Source organism: Dasypus novemcinctus, chromosome 19, assembly GCF_030445035.2.
Source record: "Dasypus novemcinctus isolate mDasNov1 chromosome 19, mDasNov1.1.hap2, whole genome shotgun sequence".
NCBI classification, from domain to species: Eukaryota; Metazoa; Chordata; class Mammalia; order Cingulata; family Dasypodidae; genus Dasypus; species Dasypus novemcinctus.
In genome coordinates, this window is record NC_080691.1 from 27,125,735 (window position 1) to 27,147,859 (window position 22,125).

Consider the following 22,125-nt stretch of genomic DNA (forward strand, 5'->3'; position numbering starts at 1 on the left):
GAGACCCTCTCCGCGATACGTGGACAAGTAAAACAAGAAAAAGCCAGAGGCAGGATTGTGTGTAGAGAAACCTACCATGTGTGCGCAATGGGAGAACGTGTTTATAAATAGCCATTCATTCATTCTTTATAAATACTACTGAGTCCTACTATGTGCCGAGCACTTTGCTAGATGCTCAGGAGACGGCAGTAAACAAATAGATGAAATCACTATCCTTGGGGAACTTTTACACCAAGGATAGGGGTAGTCTATAAAGAAAAGATATGAGAAACAGTGGTAAGTACTATGAAAAAAAAAGTAAGACGGGCAGGAGGCTAGGGAGTGCCTGAGTGTGTGTGTGTGTGTGTTGAGAGGAGAGGAGAGGAGAGGGAGAGGATGCGATCATAGCCACCCCTTGAATCTGAGCTGGCCACCCCTTGAAGGCATGACTCTCTCAACCAAGAGTCGTGACGGGAGACTGGACTGTAAAGTCCCCGCACCCTTCCTCCTTGCTCTGTGGGACTGCTCACCCTGGACCCAGGCTCCGTGCATGAGGAAGCCCGAGCAGCCCCAGGGCAAGGCCGTGTGCAGGGTTCCACTAGGATCCCCAGCTGAGGTGTCTCCCAATAACCGGCATCAGTCTCCAGGCATGTGAGAGAGAGTGAGCTTTGAGATGATTCCAGACCCCCAGCCCTCAGAGGGCAGAGGCCAGCCGTCCCCGCCGGAATCGCCAGAATCCATGCGCAGAATGAAAAGGCTGCTGTTGCCTGACCTCACTACATTTGGAGGGATTGGTGACCCAGAAGTAGGATGTGGGACAGGAACATTTTAAAGTTTCTGTGAACAGGCTTTGTCTTTTTTTTTTTCTTCCCTTCCCTCCACCCTGCTGTTTTTGCTGTCTGTGTCCATTCGCTGTGTGATCTTCTGTATCTACTTCTCTTTTTGTCTTCTCTTCTCGTCTTTCTCCTCTGGGATTTCCCAGGACCTCACTAGAGGACCTCTAATGTGGAGCGGCTCCCTGTCAATTGCACCACCTCAGTTCCTGGTCTCTGCTGAGCTTCGCCTTGACTCTCCCCTTCTTCACTCTCTTGTTGCATCATCATCTGGCTGCATGACTCACTTGCGTGGGCACTGGCTCACCGCACGGACACTGGCTCAACACATGGGCACTAACACGGGCACTCAGCGCACCACACGGGCACTCTACTCGCCATGCTGGCACTCGCACAGGCCCTCGGCTCACCACACTGACACTTATGTGGGCACTTGGCTCACCACACGGGCACTGGCTCACCACGCAGGTACTCGGCTTGCCACGCGGGCACTGGCTCAGCGCACAGGCACACTTTCTCTTCTTCTTTTTCACCAGGAGTCCCCAGGGATCGAACCCAGGTCCTCCCATATGGTAGGCAGAGGCCTTATCGCTTGAGCCACATCCACCTCCCTGTCTTTCCTTAGTTGTCATGGAACCCTTGGAAGGAGATGACGGTGAGGAGGCAGGCCTGTAATCCTTCGTCCCATTCATCAGTTTACACGTCTGTCTCCTCTAGGAAGAGGCCTCCTCCCAGGAAGGCCACCATCTGCATATAGCCATCAGCGCGGCAGAAACGCACAGGGGAAGCTGGCCCCACCTCACAGCTGGTTCCCTAGCCAGGCACCAAAAGGGGGCCCCAGGCGCACTATTTTATTTCATTCCCCCAACACCCTGGGCCAACGGGCAGGGCCATCATGCTGTTTTACAGCAGAGGCCACGAGGCTCGGCGAGGTGCCGGGAGCTGGCCCACGCTCCATGGTCGGTCAGTGGCAGTGCAGGGCTGGGCCGGGGAATCACCGTAGCACGGAGACGGAAGGTCCAGCGGCTACTTTCCTGCTTGCCGCGGCTGGGCCGGAGCAGAGCGCGCCCTTTGGCCAAGGCTGGTCAGGGCTCCCAGGGCTCATCTTCCAGCCAAATTCGATTACTACTGCTTGGAAGGTGAGAGAAGCCCTTTCAGGACTTGCACAGCCTTTCCGTGTGCAGGATGTCTTTTTTTTCTTTTCCAGAATAGAAATCTCTCTTCCTCTGGAAGAGAAAGTTTGCAGAGAAAGAGTAACCCCTTAAGAATGACTCTCTGTTTGCATCTGAATTTGAAAACCATTCTGGCAAAGCTTCATTAGGCTCTGAGTGTGACCTAAGAGATAAGCATCTGATTTCTTCCTCTCTTGATCACCACCTCACAGTCTGGTATAGCAACGGCATGGGAAATTAGATGGCGCTAACGAATGACTCAACAAACAGAGGCCAGTGGGAGAGACTGGCAGGCCAGCCGACCCAAGGGCATCACTATATATTTGGCTTCTAATGTGCTTCCTTCCCACGAGCAGGCGCCCCACTTTTTAGAGAGAGCGCGGCCCAGGCGAGGATGACCGCCCCCCAAAACGATCAAGGACATGCTCCCTGCCAGACCAGGCCGAGGCCCAGGAGCCTACAGCAGTGGACAAGAGGCTCCTCCTTGCAGGGGACTTTCCTCGAGATGTCCCTCACCTTGTCCAACACATCTTCCTAAAGGGAGGTAGAGCAGAAGGGCAGGTGTGAAAGGGTGGCCTCCGGAGTCACACTGTTGGGGCCAAATCCCAAGGCCAACTTGCAAAAATTCCCTATTCCAGTGAATCTTAATTTCCTCCCCTGGAAAACGCAAGCCACAGTAGAGATAGCACAGAACTTGGTGGCTACGACACCTGACTCTGGGGCCAGCTTGGATTGGGCTTGATCCAGCCAGTGTGGGCTGAAGCAAGTTACCTAACCTCTCTGTGCCTTGACTTTCTCATCTATAAAGTGGGAATAATAAAGACACCCACCTCATAAGGTTGCTAAGAGAACTGAGTGAGTTCTATACATTGACCACTTGAACAATGGAGCCTGCCCCTAGTACCTGCCATAAAGGGCTGCCTCTTATTAGTGATCTCATATTGCTTGGGGGAGAATTAAATGAGTGTGTGAAAAGTATTTAGCACAGGGTCTGCCACCTGAGAACATTGGATAGATGTCCATGGGTGCTGTTGGTTTATTGTGGCTATTGCTGCTTCTGAGCCGCCTTCAATCCCGTGGAAAATTTTCTGTGACTGGAGGAGTAAAAATTTATGCCATCGTTGGCTGCATGATTAGGCCAGTAATATCCCGAGAGTCAGGGATCTCAGTGTCCTCCTGTCACAGGGCTCAAGGATGACAGAAGAGTAATGCTGGAGGGGAGAAGGAGAGATCTTAAAATTCTGCCCAGGGAGGAATGGCCAAAGGAACGGAAAATGTTTAGTCCAGAAACGAGAAAACTAAAAAGCAGCATCAGGTGCTACTGCCGAATATGCCAAAGCCATGAACTGTCACTTCCCATAAAGAGACCTTCCCTGACAAGGTCAACTCCCAAGGTCAGCCATCTCCTCCAGAGCAGCACTCACCCCGGGGGTTAAACCATTATTTACACACTTAGTTGTGAAATGCCCATTCCCCCCAGAAAACCACGAGCTCTATGAGGTGAGAGGCCGGTTCTGTCCCGCTCGCCATTGTGGTGAACATGTCTAGCATCATGAAAAACAGTGTGGCAGTTCCTTCAAAAGTTCCACCCAGCAACTCCACTTCTGGGTATATACCCTGAAGAACTGAAAACAGGGACTTGAACAGACGCTCATACACCAATGTCCATAGCAGCAGCATTCACAATGGTTAAAAGATAGAAACAACCAGATGAATGGGGGGCGGGGGAAGTGAGAGACAGATGATTAGGTAGGTAGGTGGATGGATGGATGGATGATGGATAGACAGATGGATAGACAGATAGATGGATAGACAGATAGATGGATAGACAGATGGATAGACAGGTAGATAGCTGATAGATACTGTAGATTATTATCCAGCCATAAGAAGGAATGAAGTTCCGATACATGCTACAACTTGGATGAGCCTTGAAGACATTTTGCTAAGTAAAACAAAGCAGACACAAAAGGACAGATACTGTATGATTCCACTTACATGAAATACCTAGAATAAGAAAATTCATAGAGACCAAAAGTAGACTACACTTTACCAGGGGCAGAGGGGCAGGGGGTGAGGATTGGAGAGTTATGGCTTAATGGGCCCAGAGTTTCTGCTGGGGTGATGAAGAGTTTTGGTACTGGATCGTGTTAATGGCTGCACAACTTGTGAATATAATTAGTGCCACTGAATTGTACACTTAAAAATGGTTAAAATGGCAAATTTCATGCCATATGTATAAATTTGATAATTACATCGCAATAAAAGTTTTAAAATACGTATTTAGCCACAGGCCCAGGGGAAAGAAGTGGCGTCAGGAAGGAGCAAGAAGAGAAGTACCCCAAGAGGCCCGGCAGGCAGAATTAAACCCAGCAAGTGGTTTGAGCTGAGACAAGGTCGAGCACACAGTAAAAGCCAACAGCGAACGGGGGTGGGCCCTCCGTCCCCGAAGGTGCACACAGCTAGGGGTAGGTGCCTGCACCAGGCTTCCATTCATTCAGCAAACATCCGCGCCTGCCTCTTCTCTGTGCGGAGGGCGTCCTGGCCACTGCAGGGGCTCCCAAGACAAAGGACCCTGTGCCCTGGGGGTGCTGCCTGGGTAGGTCTGGTAATTTGGTCATGGAGATGGTCTCATGGGTTATAGAGATGGCAAAACTCATCAAAATTTATCTCTATAAGATATAAACCTAGAAGACAGAAACTCCCTGATAAGACCATTTTCATAATAATATTTACTGAGAGCCAGGGTCTAGGAGAGATGCAGTGCATCATATGCCAATTACATCTCAATAGCTTCTTTTTTAAAGAAAAAGTGGAATAAGACTTTAAAAGATCAGATGATACAAAGGGATTGAGGGCAGAATTGCTAACAATAGCAAAAACAACCAATCTGCCAAAAAAAAAAAAACCACACGAAAGGAAGCACAACATAACCAAAAAGCAATGGTTTTGCAGAATCAGTGGATCCGCAGGAAGAAAGAGGTGTAGCTATTAAATGTGATGTTTTCTAAAGTTAATTACTGACACGGCTCCAAAAACTGGCATACTGAGCAAAGAAAAGAAATAAGACTGTCTATATCATTTGACCCCATTTCTGTTTTTGAAAAATGCTGAGAAATGAAAGACTGGACATTATCCCGGTTAAAATGTCCTCCTATATAACTTGGGTCATTCGAAAGCATTTTTAAAAATTAGAAGGAACCTCCATGAAAAGTTCATAGGGGCAAGACCATGGATGATTTTGGATTTCTTTTTCCATATTTTTATTTTTCAAAATTTTTACAAAGAAAAGGGATTTTAGGGTCAAAAAAAGAAACAATACTTTAAAACAATCAAGGGCACCTGGGTATCCCTCACACACACACACACACACAGCTCTGTGGAGGGGAGGGGAGGCTGATTCCAGAGGAAAGTTCGGGTCGCAGCGCCGGGCCCCCGCGACCCTCCTGAACTCCAGACGGAGGTTTGGCTGGGCGGGAGGTGGGGGTGCTCGGCCTGCAGCAGATGCTGATCGGATTAGGCCCTGGTTCTGGTTTCCTCTAAGTAGATTATGCTTTTCTTGAACTTGCTCCAGCGGGTCCCGGAAATTTGGCCTAGGACAGTCCTGTGGTTCGTTTTCAGAGTGCCCTGGAATATGTTTAAGCGTGTAATAAATACATTTAAGCCTAATCAGATCAATCACGAAATCAGATCGTTATCTTCCAATCGGAAGACCAGGCTCTGGCTCCAGATCCTGGGGGATAACGAGAAATAGGAAGAAATAGGAAGCTTGCGGACAGAAGGCAAGGTCAGGTTCCCACCCAACGCCGGGACGCCAAGGGCAAAGAAGCACACCTCCCCACCCCACCAGCAGCCTCAGGCGGGCTCAGAGCGGCCGCAAAACTGGGCAGTCGCAGGAAGTGTGAAGAAAAACCCAGGCACTCACAGCAAACCAGGCCCCTTCAAAATGTGCAGGTGATAGGTGCGGCTCACCTGGTCCATCGCCCAGCCTCAGAGCAAAAGACCTTCCAAATTCTCAGGCAAGGCCACTGGAAGAGTCAACATTATCCCTTTTCTAGTCTGGAAACACACCATGGAAGTTTTGCCATGTCAAAGCCCCGGAGACTCGAGGTTAAGGGTCAGAAACTTGAGAATCGGACAGAGTTAGGCTCTCTGTGCCTCAGTTTCCTCGTTTGTAAAATGGAGATTGTAACAGCACCTACCTCCCCGTGCTGTCAGAAGGATAAAATGAAACACTGCCTGTAAAGCACTTAGCACAATGCCTGTCACAGAGTAATTAACCCATTACCCCATACTCTTGTTATATTACTAGAACTTCCTACCCGGCATTTTTTTCAGTGTGGATATACAATATCCCTATAAGATATAGGTTCCCTGAGATAATTTCTTTTTATTTTAACAAATATTTACAGAAAGCCTGATTCTGGGAGGAGTGATAGGGACATAGTGGTGAACAAAACAGAGATGGTTCTTGGCCTCGAGGAGTTTACAGTATCATAAGACAGATGTTTAACAAGGAAACAATACAAATAAATACACAATTAAAAACTGGGACATGTGTCAAGAAAAAAAAGAACATGAGAAAATGGGAGGAGGGTTCTATTTTGGATTGAGGGGACAGGGAAGACTTTCCAGAGAAAATCACATTTAAGCCAGAATGTGAGTGCTCTATAGGACCCAGCTAAAGAAAAATAAAGGGTAGAATGTTCCAAATGGAGAGCACAGCACGTGCCAAGGTCCTGAGGTGAGGAAAGTATTCAAGGAACTGGTTAAAGGCCAGTGTGGTTAAATGGTGTTGAGTAAGTGAGAAAATAGATGAGGCCATTGGGGTTGGCAGGGGTGGGCTGTGCAGAGCCTTGTGGACAAAGAGAGTCACATGCCCTGATCTGGACTTGTAAGAGATTAATCTGATTTCGACTGGAGAAGGCATCAGAGGGGAGCAAGTCTGAAAGAAAGGAGGTCATGTAGAGACTGTTACGGCCAACCAGACAAAACACGAGAGCTGTAGGGGTGAGGAGTGGGCAGATTTAGGATACATTTTAGAAACAAAGAAGACATGACCTGGGGACTATAGCACTTGAGGAGTGAAAGAAGGGTTGGAATCAGGATGACCACCAGGTTTCCAGTCTAGACAATTAGAGAAATGGTGCTGCCATTTACCAAGAACAGAAGGGCAGCTTCGGGGAAAGTGGAACAATTGCATTTTAGGCATATTATGTTTAAGATGCAAGTGATACATCTAAGGTGAGGCCAGAGGGGCAGGAGGAAAACCAGGAGAGTATGCTTTCCTAGAAGACAAGAGAACATTTCCAAAAGGAGGGCGTGGCCAATGAGTGTAGCTGCTCTTAAGAGGTCAAGTAAGAGAAGAGAGATATGTCTCTGATTCAAATTGTTGTCTAAAGTGACTGGAATATACTAGGTTGTCAATACATGTTTGTTGGCTGCATAGATGCATGGACGGACATGTGGATGGACAGGTGGGTGCATGGATGGATGAATGGGTAGGTAGATGGATGAATGGCTACCTGGAGAGATGGATGAGGAAATGGATGGGTGCATGGTTGTGTATGTGCATGGATAGACGGGTGGATGCACAGATGGATGGATGAGTAAATAGATGGAAACATAGATGGGTGTACAGCTGCAGAAATAGGTGTGTGCATGGATAGATGGGTGTGTGCGTGGGTGCATGGATGGACGTGTGCATGGATCCAATGGCCTGAGTCACGGAGAACTCTGGTTAGTTCCTCAAACAGGAAACACTTTCCCCCTTCACACAACCATTTGCTCTGTCTAGAACAGTCTTTCGGCCACTCCCTCCCTCCTTCATATCTTTCAGATTTCAGTTTAAAAGTTACTCTTTCAGTGAGACCTCCTCGGCCTAGCCTAGCTAATGTGGACTCTCTCACTATTTTCTTTAGTGTTTATCAAATTCTCAAATCATCTAATTTCTTTAGATTGCTTATCTTTCCCATTAGATAGCTCATTCCACAAGAGCAGGGACTTTGTTCATCCGGTTAAATTTCCAGCATTCAGCAGAATACCTGGTGCACAGAAGGGGCTGGACTCCTGTATATTAGATGGATGGCTGGGTGGGTGGGTAGATGAATGGGTGAATGGGTAGATGGGTGGGTGAGTGGATAGGTGGTTGGATAGATGGATAAAGGGAAAGAAGGTTGGATGGGTGAATGAATGGATGAGTGGGTGAATGGGTGGGTGGGTGGATAGATGGATAGATCAAAAGAGAAAAGATGAAAAGGATGGAAAGAAAAAGTAGGAAGGATGAAGTCTGGGTAAGATAATGAATGAATGTGTGCACCCCACTTCCTTCGGAACCACACCCAGGACAACAGCCCTCATGACTTTATCTCACTCTACTACTACTCAGCCACCACTTGCCAGAGCCATCAGTGCTTGCAGAGAAGAGTCCCAACTCTACCTGGTGCTAAAGGACACAAACTCTCTCTTTGCAACTCCCACAGCAATGTTGCTCTGCAGCGTCGGCCGACTGCAGCAGCACCCTGTCCCTGGGGGCTGATGTGAGCTCTTCCTTTTATACTGTCTTAGAAAAGCAAGGCAGGGTCAGGCAACCAGGCACTGGGAAGGAGGAACAAAACTAGATTTTAAAAGACAAGGGGGAAAAAATCCTCTCTAATAGGCAAACAAAAAAGCACTTTTAAAATGCACTGCTTCTAAGGGACAGAGCCAAGCCCCACCCCCACCCTCAAAATATTCAGAAAATGACAAGCAAGAGACACTTGAAGTCTGAAGGGTGACCTCTGTGATGCACTGCCTGACATCAGCAGAAGTAGGTGCTGGCATTTGGCGAGACCTCTTTGAAGATGCACACACACGGCTAATTAAAGCGTTCAGATGTCAGGGCTCCACTTGCCTACAGTCTGCGCTTAAGCACTCGTGGAGAGCAAGCTCTCTCTTTTGTAGGGCTGTTCTCAGGAGCCCCGAACTCCACTTCTAACTTCAAAGCACCATGACAGAGGATGCAGGAGAGGAGGCGGACAAGAGCAGCAGGTCTGCCGCTCTGGAAGGAAAGCAGGGGAAGACGTTCCTGTCCTCAGGCGTCTGAGAAAGGAAGACTGGACTTGGGTGGGCTCCAGAAGCGACCGAGAACCCAACCATTCCCGGGGTAGCTTCTGGGCTTCCCTCTCCGTATGCATCTAAACGCCGGGAACGCCCATCTCCAAAATCACGTCTTCCACGCAGGGACGGTGCAGCCACGGTTTTGGGCACTGGAGTCTGATAACCCGGCTAGCCGCCTGGCAGGGGCTTACTGTAACCCTCGGTCCTCTCATCTGTTAATTGAGGATAACAGGAGCACCATATGAGAGGTCCACGTGAAAGCAGATAAGCCACGCGCAGTTCCCGGCACAGGTCAACAGCTGATCGGTATTGGCCGTTATGATTGTTCTGGATGATTATTCCTTTATTTAACACTAATAAAGTACTTCACCCATGTCAGGCATTAAACACTTTACTAACTCATTTAATTCTCATAACAACCCAATGCAGGAGTCCTATTATGATCATCACTGCAGAAGAGGAGGCGGAGGCCCAGAGAGGTTAAGTAATAACTTGTCCAAGGTCACGCAGCCGGTAGGGGGGCATCAGTCGTTCTTGACCCCTGGCCAGGTGAGCCTGGGCTCCAGGCTCTGAATCCCTGTATTATGCTTAAGTACGACCTTTTTACAATTCAGATTTGTTTTAAATCTCTGCCCAAGCCTCGTCTCCTATTATCTTCCCAACCTGCTAGGTAGCAGGGATTCAGACTGCTCCCATTTTACAGATCCTCATGATGAGGAGCAGAACAGCCAACAGGCAGGCTCTCATCACCTCCAGGGTCATCGCCAAACTCCAGGAGGCCACGACGGTGTGCTCTGCTCACCCCTGAGTCCCCAGGGCCTGGCACGGAGCAGATACGTATCACCCCCACACCCACTCTTGCCCGAAACAGCCTTTCCCCAAGTGTGCTTCGTGAGACACCAGCCCTGACACGTGCTCAGTGAAACCAGGAAGCCCCGGCCGAGAGTGGGTGGCCCCTGAACCTCACAGCTGGGTGGTGCGCAGCAGCTACCGCAGACACCGAGGAGCCCTGCCGGAAGGAGGCTGGCTGCTTTTCAAAGGGAAGCGCCTCGACGGATTTAAAATCGGAACGATACAGAGAAGATTCGCGTGGTCCTTGCACAAGGATGACACTCAATATTTGTGAAGTGTTCCATATTTTTAATATTGGGGGGGGGATGGTGTGTATATGGAAAAAAATGCACCAAATGTAAACTCTGGACCATAGTTAGTGGTAATAGTCTGATGATGTTCTTTATAATCTGTAACAAATGTTCCACAGTAACGCAAGATGCTGGTGGAGGGCTGATGTGTGGGAATTCTTCACATTTTGCATGATTGTTCTGTAAGCTCACAACTTCTCCAATAAATAGATAAATATGTGTGTGTGTGTGTGTGTGTGTGTGTGTATATATATATATTTTTTTTTTTTTAAGTGAAAAAAAAAACCTTCAACAGTCTTTGGTGGACATTTTGGAAATACTGTCCTGGATAGTTATTGAGGGCCTACTGTATACCAGGCACTTGCTTTCTATATTATAACTCATTCAATTCAATTCTTAAAATAATCCCAAGAAGTAGTTGCTACAATTATCCCCATTTCACAGATAAGGAAACACAGATCTTTATCAAAACAAAGCAAACCCTGACCCTGCAATTGTGGCCACACTGTCCTGAGTTTTAAGATGGTCCAACTCTGGGGTCTCCAGCCCTGGCCACAGGCCCCCAAAGGGCACCCAGGATCCAGACCACCCTGAGACTTGCCCAGGCCCTCTATGGAACACACCGGATGCCAGGCCCTTTCTCCTCTGGCCAACCTCCCAGCGGCCATCCACCCTCCACTCTGTAAACAGGACCTGTGCCTTGGAAAGTCCCCAGGCTAACATTCCCACTGGCCTCAGAAGGAGGGGTGTACATTCCAAAAGGACAAGCCATCTGAAGGGCCTAGAACAGTGACCTGGATCCAAATCAGCCAGCTCCAAAGGTACTTGCAGATGGGGTGACCTTGGGGCACCCCCAAGTCTGATAAACCCCACTGACCACACACTGCCCCTAAACCACTACTTGGGGCTTATCACCATGGAAGATGAAGACAGAGAAGGTACCATTCCTGACCTTAGAGGGCTCCCCACTTACCCTCTCACCAGCTCACTGACCTTGTCTCCTTCCCTCACCTCCAACCCCTCCTGCAGGCTGACTTTCAACTCCCTGAGCTTGTCATGATTTATCCCACCTACGCACCCCACTGCAGGCTGCTGCCCCAGCCTGGAAGGCCATGTCCACCTACCCCAGCCATCGGTAACTTTCCATTTTACACCCATCTCAAATGGACTAAGAAAACATCCCCTAACCTTCTCCTGCACTCAGCCCACCACTGCCCTTTTTTTTTTTTTTAATTTTTTTATTTTTTATTGACTTTGTAATAATATTACATTAAAAATATATATGTGAGGTCCCATTCAACCCCACCCCCCCACCCCCCCTCTCCCCCCCCCCAACAACACTCGTTCCCATCATCATGACACATCCATTGGATTTGGTAAGTACATCTTTGGGCACCTCTGCACCTCATATACATTGGTTCACATCATGGCCCATACTCTCCTCTATTCCATCATGTAGGCCCTGTGAGGATTTACAATGTCCGGTGAAGCACCATCCAGGGCAGCTCCATGTCCCGAAGACGCCTCCACCTCTCATCTCTTCCTGCCTTTCCCCATACCCTTTGTCCATTATGTCCACTTTTCCCAATCCAATGCCACCTCTTCTATGTGGACACTGGATTGGTTGTGTCCATTGCACCTTTATGTCAAGAGGAGGCTCAGATTCCACCTGGATGCTGGATGCAATCCTCCCATTTTCAGTTGTAATCACTCTAGGCTCCATGGTGTGGTGGTTGTCCTTCTTCACCTCCATCTTAGCTGAGTGTGGTAAGTCCAATAAATCAGATTGTAGGTGCTGGAGTCTGTTGAGGCTCAGGATCTGGCTATCACATTGTCAGTCCAGAGATTCAAATCCCCTAAATATATCTTAAACCCCAACATTAACTGCACCTCCAGCACATTAGCATGAAAGTCTTATGAAGGGAGATCCCATCTGAGTCCAGATTCATCACACATACACACCATTTCCACAGAGGGGCCATCTGCCCTGGTAGTTAACCCCATCGGCCATGACCATAACTCCCATGGGTCTCTTTAGCCCTCAAAGGAACCAATATCTGGGGGTTGTATCTGCTTTATCTGTCTCTCTGACTCTGCTCAGTTGTGCATGAGGGCAAACCTTCTGCCAGCCTCCAGACTCTTTTTTAGAAACTCGTAGCCATATAAACTCATTTCTCCTTTCCATTTCCCCCTTACTTTAGGTCAAACAGCATTTTAAAGTCATGGTATTTTATGTAGACATGGATATTCTGCTGATCCGCATTGAACCTTCCGTATAAGGTCATTTTCCAGTTGCATCATCAGTTGGCAGTTGATAGTGGTCCCTCGTTGCCAGGGAGGACCACTGCCCATTTTCTCCTTTACGCCACCACAGTGGTCCTCTGTATTTTAATTGCAATGATTCCTTAAACACAAGAAATGTGCCTGCCCATCTCTAAACTGCTTGCACCTCACGTGGGGCTTGGCAATAAAGAAAGTGTTCCATAAATGCCCCGTGAATGAATAAGTGATTGAGCCTACATGTTCACATCAGAAACAAATGAAAAAACAAAGAGGGACCACAGTCAAGGACCAGATCAGAGGTTGGACAAGACAGTAAATATTTTCAGCTCTGTGAGCCATATGGTCTCCGGCACAACTACACAACTCTGCCATTGTAGGTCAAAAGCAGCCCCAGATAATATAGAAATGAATAAGTGTGGCTATGTTCCAATAAAATTTCATTTAAAAACCAGGAAGCCAGCTGAATTTGGCCTATGGGCCATAGTTTGCTGACCCCTGATTCTTTAATACATCTCAAAGTGGCATAAAGCAGACAGGCTCATTCTTAGCAAGTCACCCTCAATTTTCCCCTAAGGACAGTTGGCCAGGCTGAAAAAGAGAAGGAAACCTTTACAAATAGAGAGGGGGAGAGGGGAGCTAGACCTGAATCCTATCCAGATGATTAAAAGGATTTTCTCAAAACTCTCCCAGTTGTCAAGTTTCAAACCCTTAAGGCAGACACGGAAAGAACAAAATCTAAGCTACGAGTTGGTGACAGATTCTTCCAGAGGACAGCTGTGACTTCAGCTGCAAACTTAGGATAACAGAGGACAGGGTGCTGTTTGGGTTTTCTTACCATTTTTCTAATCTCTATTATTAATACTGCCATTTCTATGGATAAATTCTGCCCTAAAGGACATCTTGGGAAAGAAAGAACACAGAAGAGAAAATTTGCTCAAGGGGAAAAACAAACTCAAAGGAAATTCAATTAAATAAAATAGATTGCTTGACAATAAAAGAAAAAAGATGGGACGGTTCCCAAAATCCAACTTCCTCCCGCGCCCATGTTTCCTGGGGAACTGGCAGAGTATGAAAAATCCAAATCCTTTCCCAGAGCAAGAAACCCCCTGATGTGACTATTATTATCAACACTCCTTGTCAGTTCAGGCAGAATTTGTTTCATTTTGCGTCTGCTCTCCCAGGAAATGCATATGAAAAGGAAGTTGGGGTTATTTCTTAGCTCCTCCTTCTCTGTCCCACTCCTTGGCTGATGAATCTCTCCAGCAGGCAGCATTTCCTTTCCTCAGAGAGGAAACTTCCTAAGGTCCCCCCCTGGCAGAAACCCCCACCCTGGCCCACCCGGCTGAGGCAGGGGAGAGGGGCAGCCCTTCGGCTCTTCTCAGGCTCTTGGGACCTAAACGGAGGTGCTCTGGTGGCTGGACTTTCTTCATCATTGCACTGGAGCCAAGAACGGCAGGCACTTAATTCACACAGAAGACTTCAAGAAGATGAATTGAGACTGAAAGTGAGTTAAAAAAAAGTCCACTGGGGACTGCTGGAAGGATTAATAGATAAGGACACCTAATGGTATCAGTAACTGTTGCCCAATAAGAAGAGCAAGCGATTCCATTATAGTGTATGCACGGGTAACGCCGTCCTGGGCACTGGACTTGGCATATCTTAGCTTATTGAATTCTTGCCAGTCCCAAGAGGTGGGGGCAATTATTATCCCAATTTTCAAGCCGGGAAATGATGGCTCAGAGAGGTGAAATCATTCACCCGGGACCACTGAATCTCTCGCACAGTACTGGGAACACAGTATGGATTTAATAAATGCTGGCTGAATCTGAATATTGGATGATGCACTAAAAAATCATTGTTTCTTGGCTGGCAGAACCTTTAAAAAACTCATGCAGCTTTCCTTTCGAGGGAGCTCCGTTGAGGATATCTGAACATGTTTTATATAGAACGTCGATCGTGTCTCCATGCACATGTTTTAGGTAAGGAAATCAGAGCCACGGGAAATTTATTTCCACAGAGTGAGATTCTGCCTCTTCTTTGCCAGTGGTCACAAATAGAGCTCCCGGCCAGCTGTCATCAGGAATAGCCATCAGTATTACTAACAGCCCCTCTGAAGTCTAGTTTTTTGACAACTTGCAAAGCACGTCCTCTCTCAGAGCACATCAGCTGGCCTGCTCCTACCAAGGCCCCGGCAGGTTAGGAGAACGAGAGCCCCGAGCCTCGTTTTGTAAGGACAGGAACCCAGGGTCGAGCAACGTGACATCCTTCGGTGTCCAAGGGAGTGGGAGAAAGGAATCGAAGGCAGGGTTCTCCACTTTGAGCTGCTGTTTCTGTTTTGTTTTAATTGTAGTAAAATTCACGTAACATAAAATTCTCCATTTTAACCATCTTAAAGTGTGCAAGCCAGTGGGACTGACTACCGTCACAATGCTATTTAGTTGCAATAGCTTTTCATCGCCCCGAAAGGAAATCCTGCACCCACTGGCAGTCACCCCCAATTCCCCACCCCCATTTTGAGCTGTTCTCCCCCTGGCAGGGGTGGAGGTGGGACACGGCTGTAAGGTGACAGGTCAGAGACAGAGGCCATCAAAACCACACTGCAGGCGACACTGGGCCGGACTGGGCGGATGCTGACCTTTGTCCCTGCTCACCTCAACCTTGCCCCCTACCCATGTCCCCTGCCTGCTCCTCTTGGCCTTCCAGCTGCATAACGTCATGTGGCCCTTTCAAAGCCCTCCCCTCGGCCGCGATGACTGCCTCGTTCCCGCTGTGCATCAGGGCATGGGGGCTGGAGGAGTGAATCATCTTCCCAAGGTCACAAGCTGGTGAGTGCAGGAGTCCTGGATTAGGGTTCTTGAGAGAAACAGAATCTACAGGAGATACATACACAGATATTTGTTAGAAGGAATTGGCTCGCACAACGGTTGGGATGGGCAAGTCCAAATTCCATAGTCATAGCTGGAAACTCTGAAAAAGGTGACACTGAAGTTCAGTCCAAATTCCCCAGAGGAAGCTGGCTGGCTAGGAATGCTGGCAGCATCATTGCTGAAGTTGAGCTCAAATTCTTTTCTTTTATGACCTCTGAAATCCTCTCTTCCAGCTTTTAAGATCTCCAACTGATTGGATGAGGAGACTCCCCACATTGATGAGAAAAATCTCCTTTGTTGATAGTAGACGCAATCTACTGATTGTAGATGGAATCAACTGATCATGGACGCAAATCCCAGCTCCAAATAACCTCACATTAACAAGCAGATGAGCTCTTGACCAAACAACTGAACACCACAGACAAGTTGACACATGAAATGAACCATCACCAGCCCAGAATTTGAAGCCAAGACTGTGTGACAGCAAAGCTGGTGTGAGTGTGATAAGGCTCATTTTGTGTAAAAATCCCCCAAGCCTCCTTCCAAGACCCCTGCTGCTAAATGGAGCCCACTGCAACCTCTCAGCATGTACCTGGGACCACCTCTGGCCAGTACTTGGGCATGTGGCACTTCTGACCACCAGTGTGTCCTTGTCCCTCCCTCAACTGCCTGGTCACATTGACTGAAAACTCAACCAACCAGGAAAGGAAAATGCTACATCTGGCCGATCAAGGAGGCAACCGCAAACTCCCTCGCTGCAATGACTCCCAGCTCCTTCCCTCACTTGAATCTCTTTTAAAGTAAACTCCTCAGGCAGTAGTGCTCATAGCTGCCCCATAAAGGCTCACTTGAGTCAGACTTCTAGAAACTGTATAAAGAAAGGAGCATCCATCCTTTGTGCTATGGGGCAGTGCTGAGCCACGGGCTTTGACATGCACGACCCCACTGCATCTTCCATCCCACCTTTTCGGGAACTATTATTAGGATCGTGTTAAAGAGGATCAGAAGGGTGGAGCCAGCAGCTGCCTGACTCTCGCTGCACCCAGGGCTCAGGGCTGTCCTCTCCTAAGCCCTGGAATTCGGGGCTCCCTTCAGACGCCAGGCCTTGGTCCCCCACCCTCCTGAGTCACATCCCTCGCCCTCCCCCTCACCTACTGCTTTCTCCACGTCCAACCCAAGCACCACCTGGGCAGTGGCTTGGGTCTAATCTACTCCTAGGACACCAAAGCATTTGCCAGCATCACCTGGGCACAGGGCAGTGTGCCACTGCCCCCAAGTGGGCTCATGCTCCTTGAAAATCAGGCCTTGGCTCCTTGAAGCTCACGGGCTTATGCACAAACCTGACGAAGTCCACTGGGAGCTGCGGCCTCAGCATCTTCTAGAAGAGCCTTGGAGACTGGTATAGAGCAGTGGGTACACACCCGTTTCTCAAGGCAATGCTGGCCTTGTGGCTTGCCTAAGCTGTGCAACCTTGGCCAACTTCATCCACCTCTCTGATCCTCATTTCCTCCCTCAGAAGTTGTCTTAAGGATTAGGGAGGTTACCCTGGGAAGTTCTTATGCACAATGGGCCTAGGGCATTGTAAACACTCAGCAAAGCCTCACACACAGTAGGGGAACAATTCACATCCACAGAGAGAGACACAGGGCAGGGGCGCATTTTTACATCCCCCCTTTCCCACGTTCACTGGCACTGCGAATATTTGGAAAAGGCTCCAACCCCTTCCTTCCTGAGGAAGCCTCCGTGCTCTCCCACCCCAGCTTCCCCCTCTCTGGCCCTGCCCTGACGCTGGAACTCCCCTTTGCCAAAATGACCGTATCTCGCCTTAGAATGAGCATCACCCAGGACCTACACCCTGCTAGATGAAGCCAAGGTCAGACGTCAAGAAGAACTTAAACTCCTCTTTCACCCTTTGGTCATTGGCACAAGGATCAAAGGGAACTGGGTGTGAACTGGGTGTGCTGGGGTAAGATTTTGGCATTTTCCCGATAAAGGACATCTTGTTTCCAAAAAGAAAACAGGGGCACTTTTCTCAGCGCATGGCCATTATTGACTTGTGCATTGCAAGTTTGCGTGCAGGCAGATCTTACAATGCAAAATTGTCCAAAAGGATACTGAAAAAATATTTTTAATCTACAATGATTTGCACAAAAACAAACAAACCTACCCTGAGCGGCCCACAGACCTGTGCTCGGACGCCGGGTCCTTCCTCTGGAAAGCCTGCCCTGGCTCCTCCAGCCCGGGGCCTCCAGGCGATGGAGAGTGATGATGGTAAGAGTGCTGAATCACGCGCGCCGCTCTCCCTTTGACATCTGGGCTGAGGCCCAAACCATGGGAGAGACACACAGAAGGCGCGGACTCGTGCAAGGGTGGGACGGGTGTGGTATGCCCACAGAATCCAAAAGAGGTGCCACCTGGTCCGCTGCCATGTCAGCCAATGCCCCGACGATGACAGATGGGAAGCCACGGCGCAAACTGTAAAGGGCTTGCTGCCCCCATGGCACGCGGTGACGTCGAAAGCTCAGTGGCTGGGCACAAAAGTCACACTGAGTCAGGGAGGGTTTGCGGACCCCCTATCCTGCCCCTTACAGACCAGCGAACGCGGCTAAAGCCAGGGCAGGGCCACCACCCAGGCGTCCAGCCCCCGGCCCCCAGCCCCAGCCCGCCCACGCACCCCTCCTCTCACGGAGCGTTTCTTCAAGGAAAGGGTGATCGGGAGCGGGTTACCATAAAACTGATGGAAGATTTAACAAGGTCCCTGGGGAGAGAGGGAGCGAGAGTGTGTGCACGCGTACACACACGTGTGAGCAAGAGTGTGCGAGTGTGCATGCGCTGGAGGCTGGAGAGCTCACACAGGCGCTTCGCCTTCGTCTGGCTCCTGTTCATTTGACTAAAGACCCCTGGGAAAATCACGCCGTGGGGGGGACGAGCCAGGCTCCACCGCGTTTCAGCTTCCCGCGCTCTCACAGAACCTCATCTTCACAAAACCTCCTGGCTTTCGTCGGGCCGCAGAATGCTCGAGCTGTCATCAACGTCGTCCTTGTCGTCATTATCGTCATCGTCGTCACCAGAGCAGCGGCATTCCTGGAGCATTAGGGCCAGCCCAGCCAGGGGGTCTCACCAAGGGCGATTCTGCCTCCCTCCCTGGGGACACGTAGCAAGCCAGTCTGGAGACGCTCTGGTTGTCACTAGGGGGAGTGGCATCTAGCGGACAAAGGCCAGGGAAGCTGCTCGCCATCCTCCCAGCACCAGCAGGGCAGCCCCGCACCCAAAAATCAGCCCCGACCCCTCCAAGATCAAGAAACCCAGAGCCAAGCCCTTTACATGCCATCGTCAGAGATCCCCAAGAAAGTCCCCTACCCGGGTCCTGAGACCTGGTGAGCCAGACGTCAGACGGGATTAACAGACAATTAACAGACAGTGCTAACGGTTACCAAGCTCAAAACTATCTGTCGTGAGGAAGGAAGACACACGCTCCAGACCCCACGCCTCAAAGGCCCCTTGGGCGCGCCGCTTGGGAATAAATAACGTCATGTGTCTATAAAAGACTCTGGCAAATGTTTCCAAGGGCTCCCATGTGCTGAAAGAAGACTGTGATTGGATGTTACCTTTTTCCTGCTTGCAAAATAAAAGGGTCAAAAAACTGCCACCCCCGCCATGGGGCAGTGGCTGGGGCTGGACGGAAACTGCGGGTGGAAGCCTCGGCTGTCCACAGGGTGGGCTGCGCCAGCTCTGCGGCCCTGGACCAAGGGGCTGCCCGAGGAACCTGCCTTCCGGAAGCAGCTGGAGGCTGAGGGGGCAGTGCCAAGGTGCACAGCTCTGGTGCGGTCCCGTCTCTTGATGTGCTTTGATTTCCAGCTCATTCCAGCTCAAAGAAGCAAAGTAAGGACTTGCTCAGGTGTGGGGCGAGCCCGACAGCACACGAGGCCTCGGTCCTCAGCCCCGCACTGAAGTGGGGGTCTTACTCTGCCAGTGTCAACGACCGAGGTGTCCGTGGGGAGACAGGCCCGGGGTCCCTACAGCCCCTGGGCCCCGCCGGGACCCTCACCCCCAGCTGAGAACTCACACGCTCTCCCGGTGATGCTGCAAAAGGACCAGACCAGCTGGAAAAAGAGCCCTGGAGCCAGCCCCGTGTCCGCCAGGGCCCCCGCCTTTTTATCTGTGTGTCTAGAGGGCTGGGCACGACGGGGCAAGCGCTAAGAAGCTGCTTTCAATGGGAGACGCTCACATGCATCTCTTCAGAGCCAATCTAGCCTCATTCTCTTTATAAGCAGACAACTAAACAGAGGGCTCCTATACAGCTGGGAGGTACCCTTCATTCTGGCCCCCAACCCTTTCCGGAGACTTCCCAAGGCATCGAGCCACTGCCCAGCTTTCCCTGACTCTTCAGAACTCCCTCTGCAGCTCCACTGGTTATTATTTGGAGACTGCATTTCATTTCTCCTTTAGGGCTCCTTTTCTCCTCCTGATGAGTCTCATGGCGTGGCAGGGAGAACTCCACAAGAGCTTTAGTGACAGGCATGAGCCAGGAAGGTCAGCGCCTGCAAGACCTTGGCTGAGCAGACTGTAGGCGAGTAGGACCCACGGCCTGCTCAGTTCCTCTCACTCAGGGAAAAGGGAAAGGTGGCCCCGGTTTTCATTCTGCTCGGAATTCTCTGTGAAAGAGAACGAAGCCCACTCTAGATCCCCGCTGTGGCTGGGTCAAGTCCTTTGGTTTTTCCCTGGGACTTGGTCTTTCCCTGTGTGAACGCTGGGGTGCATTCCAGTTTGCATATTACCGCAGGGGTGCATTCCAGTTTGTACATTACCGCGGGGGTGCATTCCAGTTTGCACAATACCGCGGGGGTGCATTCCGGTTTGCACATTACCGGACACCTTTCCGCAGCACTTGGAGATCTTTGGCTTCTCACCTCAAGGAAGTTTGTCAGGCAGCGCCCCCTAGTGGTCGAGGGCGGCGCTGCACCATCAAGACGTGAACTCGTCCGGACGGTGTGGAGGCAAGGCTGGGAGGAGGGTAAAGAATCTTGGGTGTCTCCAGCCAAAAAGCTATTTGACCATAAAATCTTAAAGCAAAATTAAAGCCCTGTTCCTCGGTTCCTCCGCCCTCCACGATCATGAAGACAGAGGGTCTTCGGACGGCAGAGCCTGAAAAATCATCTGTCAGCTCCAGTCACGGAGGGCGCCCTGGAATGGGCTCACAAAGCTTCTCTGCCTCATCTTCCCCCACAAAGCACCAAAGGAGGGGAAAACAAAAGCGCCACAGAAAGACAGCGATCAGATGAGGACGCTAAAGCGAGTGCATCCCCGAGGACAGGGCTGACGCGGGGTTTGGGAAGGGTCAACCCACCCCCACCCCACCCCCGACTCAGCTCATAGGTTCTCTGTGTGTCTGGGGCCAGGAAGGGCCATTTCGGGTTTCCTTTCTCCAGTGAGGAGGGAGTCACAGGCCGGGCGGGGTGGGAGGCAGCCTCAGGTCCAGGATCCCATGGGGAGAGCGGGACCCCTGGGCCCAAAGACAAACACAGACTCCTAAAGGGACAGTGACCTCCGGAGAGCACCCGCCCCCCACCCCCCCAGACAGCTTCCTGGAGCGAGGAAGAAGATAAGATGTGACCCCCACCTGGCCACCCCCAAAGAACTCACAGACCGGCACGCAAGAGGCAAGAAAAGTCAGCACACAGGACCCTGCACGAGGAAAGCACAGGCTTTGGGGTGAGACTGAGAAGAGTATGAGTCAAGGCTCTGCCAAGAACTGCTGAGGAGGCCTGGGGCACGTTATTCAACCTCTCTGGGCACATCCAGTCTTCCTTTCCTGTCTCCCTTCTTCTCAGCACTCGAGAGTCGGTGCTTGATAAACAGCAGCGCTGTGGAAACGCCATCCAGCCTGTGCCAAAGATTAATTCACTCTGAGCACGGGGTGCTCCTGGACGCTGCCGCTTCATGTATTTACTCCTCTCCTCCAAAGGAAGTTCTTCTTCACATCAGACTTCAATCGCTCCTGATTTAGAGCATGCACATATTTGTTTTAACTAATACTTCATTGTGGTTGCTTGGTCTTTTCCAGTACAGGCTAGTGAAAAAAAAGTCTGTGAAGAGTTGATAGTAAATATTCTAGGCTTTCAGGGGCATCCAGTTTCTGTGGCACGACTCAATTATGCTGTTGTCAAGGGAGAACAGCCATGGACAATACAAGAGGGCGTGGCTGTGTTCCAATAAAGCTTTATTTACAAAAGCTGGTGGAGGGCCGGATTTGGCCCATGGGCTGTAATTTGCTGCTCTCTGTTGTAGAGAGAATAACTGCTCATTATCTCACCCACACAATCCCATGGCAGATCTATAGACAGAAACTGCTTTTCCCTCACTTTTCTCTCCTAGGGCAAATCTGCACATGCTTCAACCTTCCCTCCAAGGGCATAATTTCCATACTTAAATTGTGGCAATTCATTTATTTGTTAATTCATTCCAAGATACTTTTGCTGCTGTGCTAACTACTTCATGGAAAACAAAGGAAGCACCACATTTAGAGTGTATGATCAGCTCAAGTCCTGGCGCCCTGTGCGTCACCACTGGCTGTGCCTCGGGCCACGTGCCTCACCTTCTTGTGGAAATACAACAGTCCCGACCTCATGGGGAAGTTCTGAAGATTAACTGGTTTAGTCCTTAACACTTGCTTAGAACAGTGCCTGACACAGAGTACCCCTTTAATAATTTATTATTGTTTTGTTTTTGTTATTGCTTATTAAAAGATAGCTCC

The 22,125-nt window shown here is 49.8% G+C and overlaps 1 protein-coding gene and 1 non-coding gene across 2 annotated transcripts in view; one reads left to right on the top strand and one right to left on the bottom strand.

Annotated features, from left to right (window-relative positions):
- The window catches only part of KSR2 (kinase suppressor of ras 2), a 418,689-nt gene that overhangs the window by 282,439 nt on the left and 114,125 nt on the right, over positions 1 to 22,125 (bottom strand). The gene's annotated exons all lie outside the window — the stretch shown is intronic.
- Positions 10,114 to 10,221, top strand: LOC131274695 (U6 spliceosomal RNA). Its single transcript, XR_009181983.1, has one exon. It is a non-coding gene; the product is annotated as a U6 spliceosomal RNA (small nuclear RNA).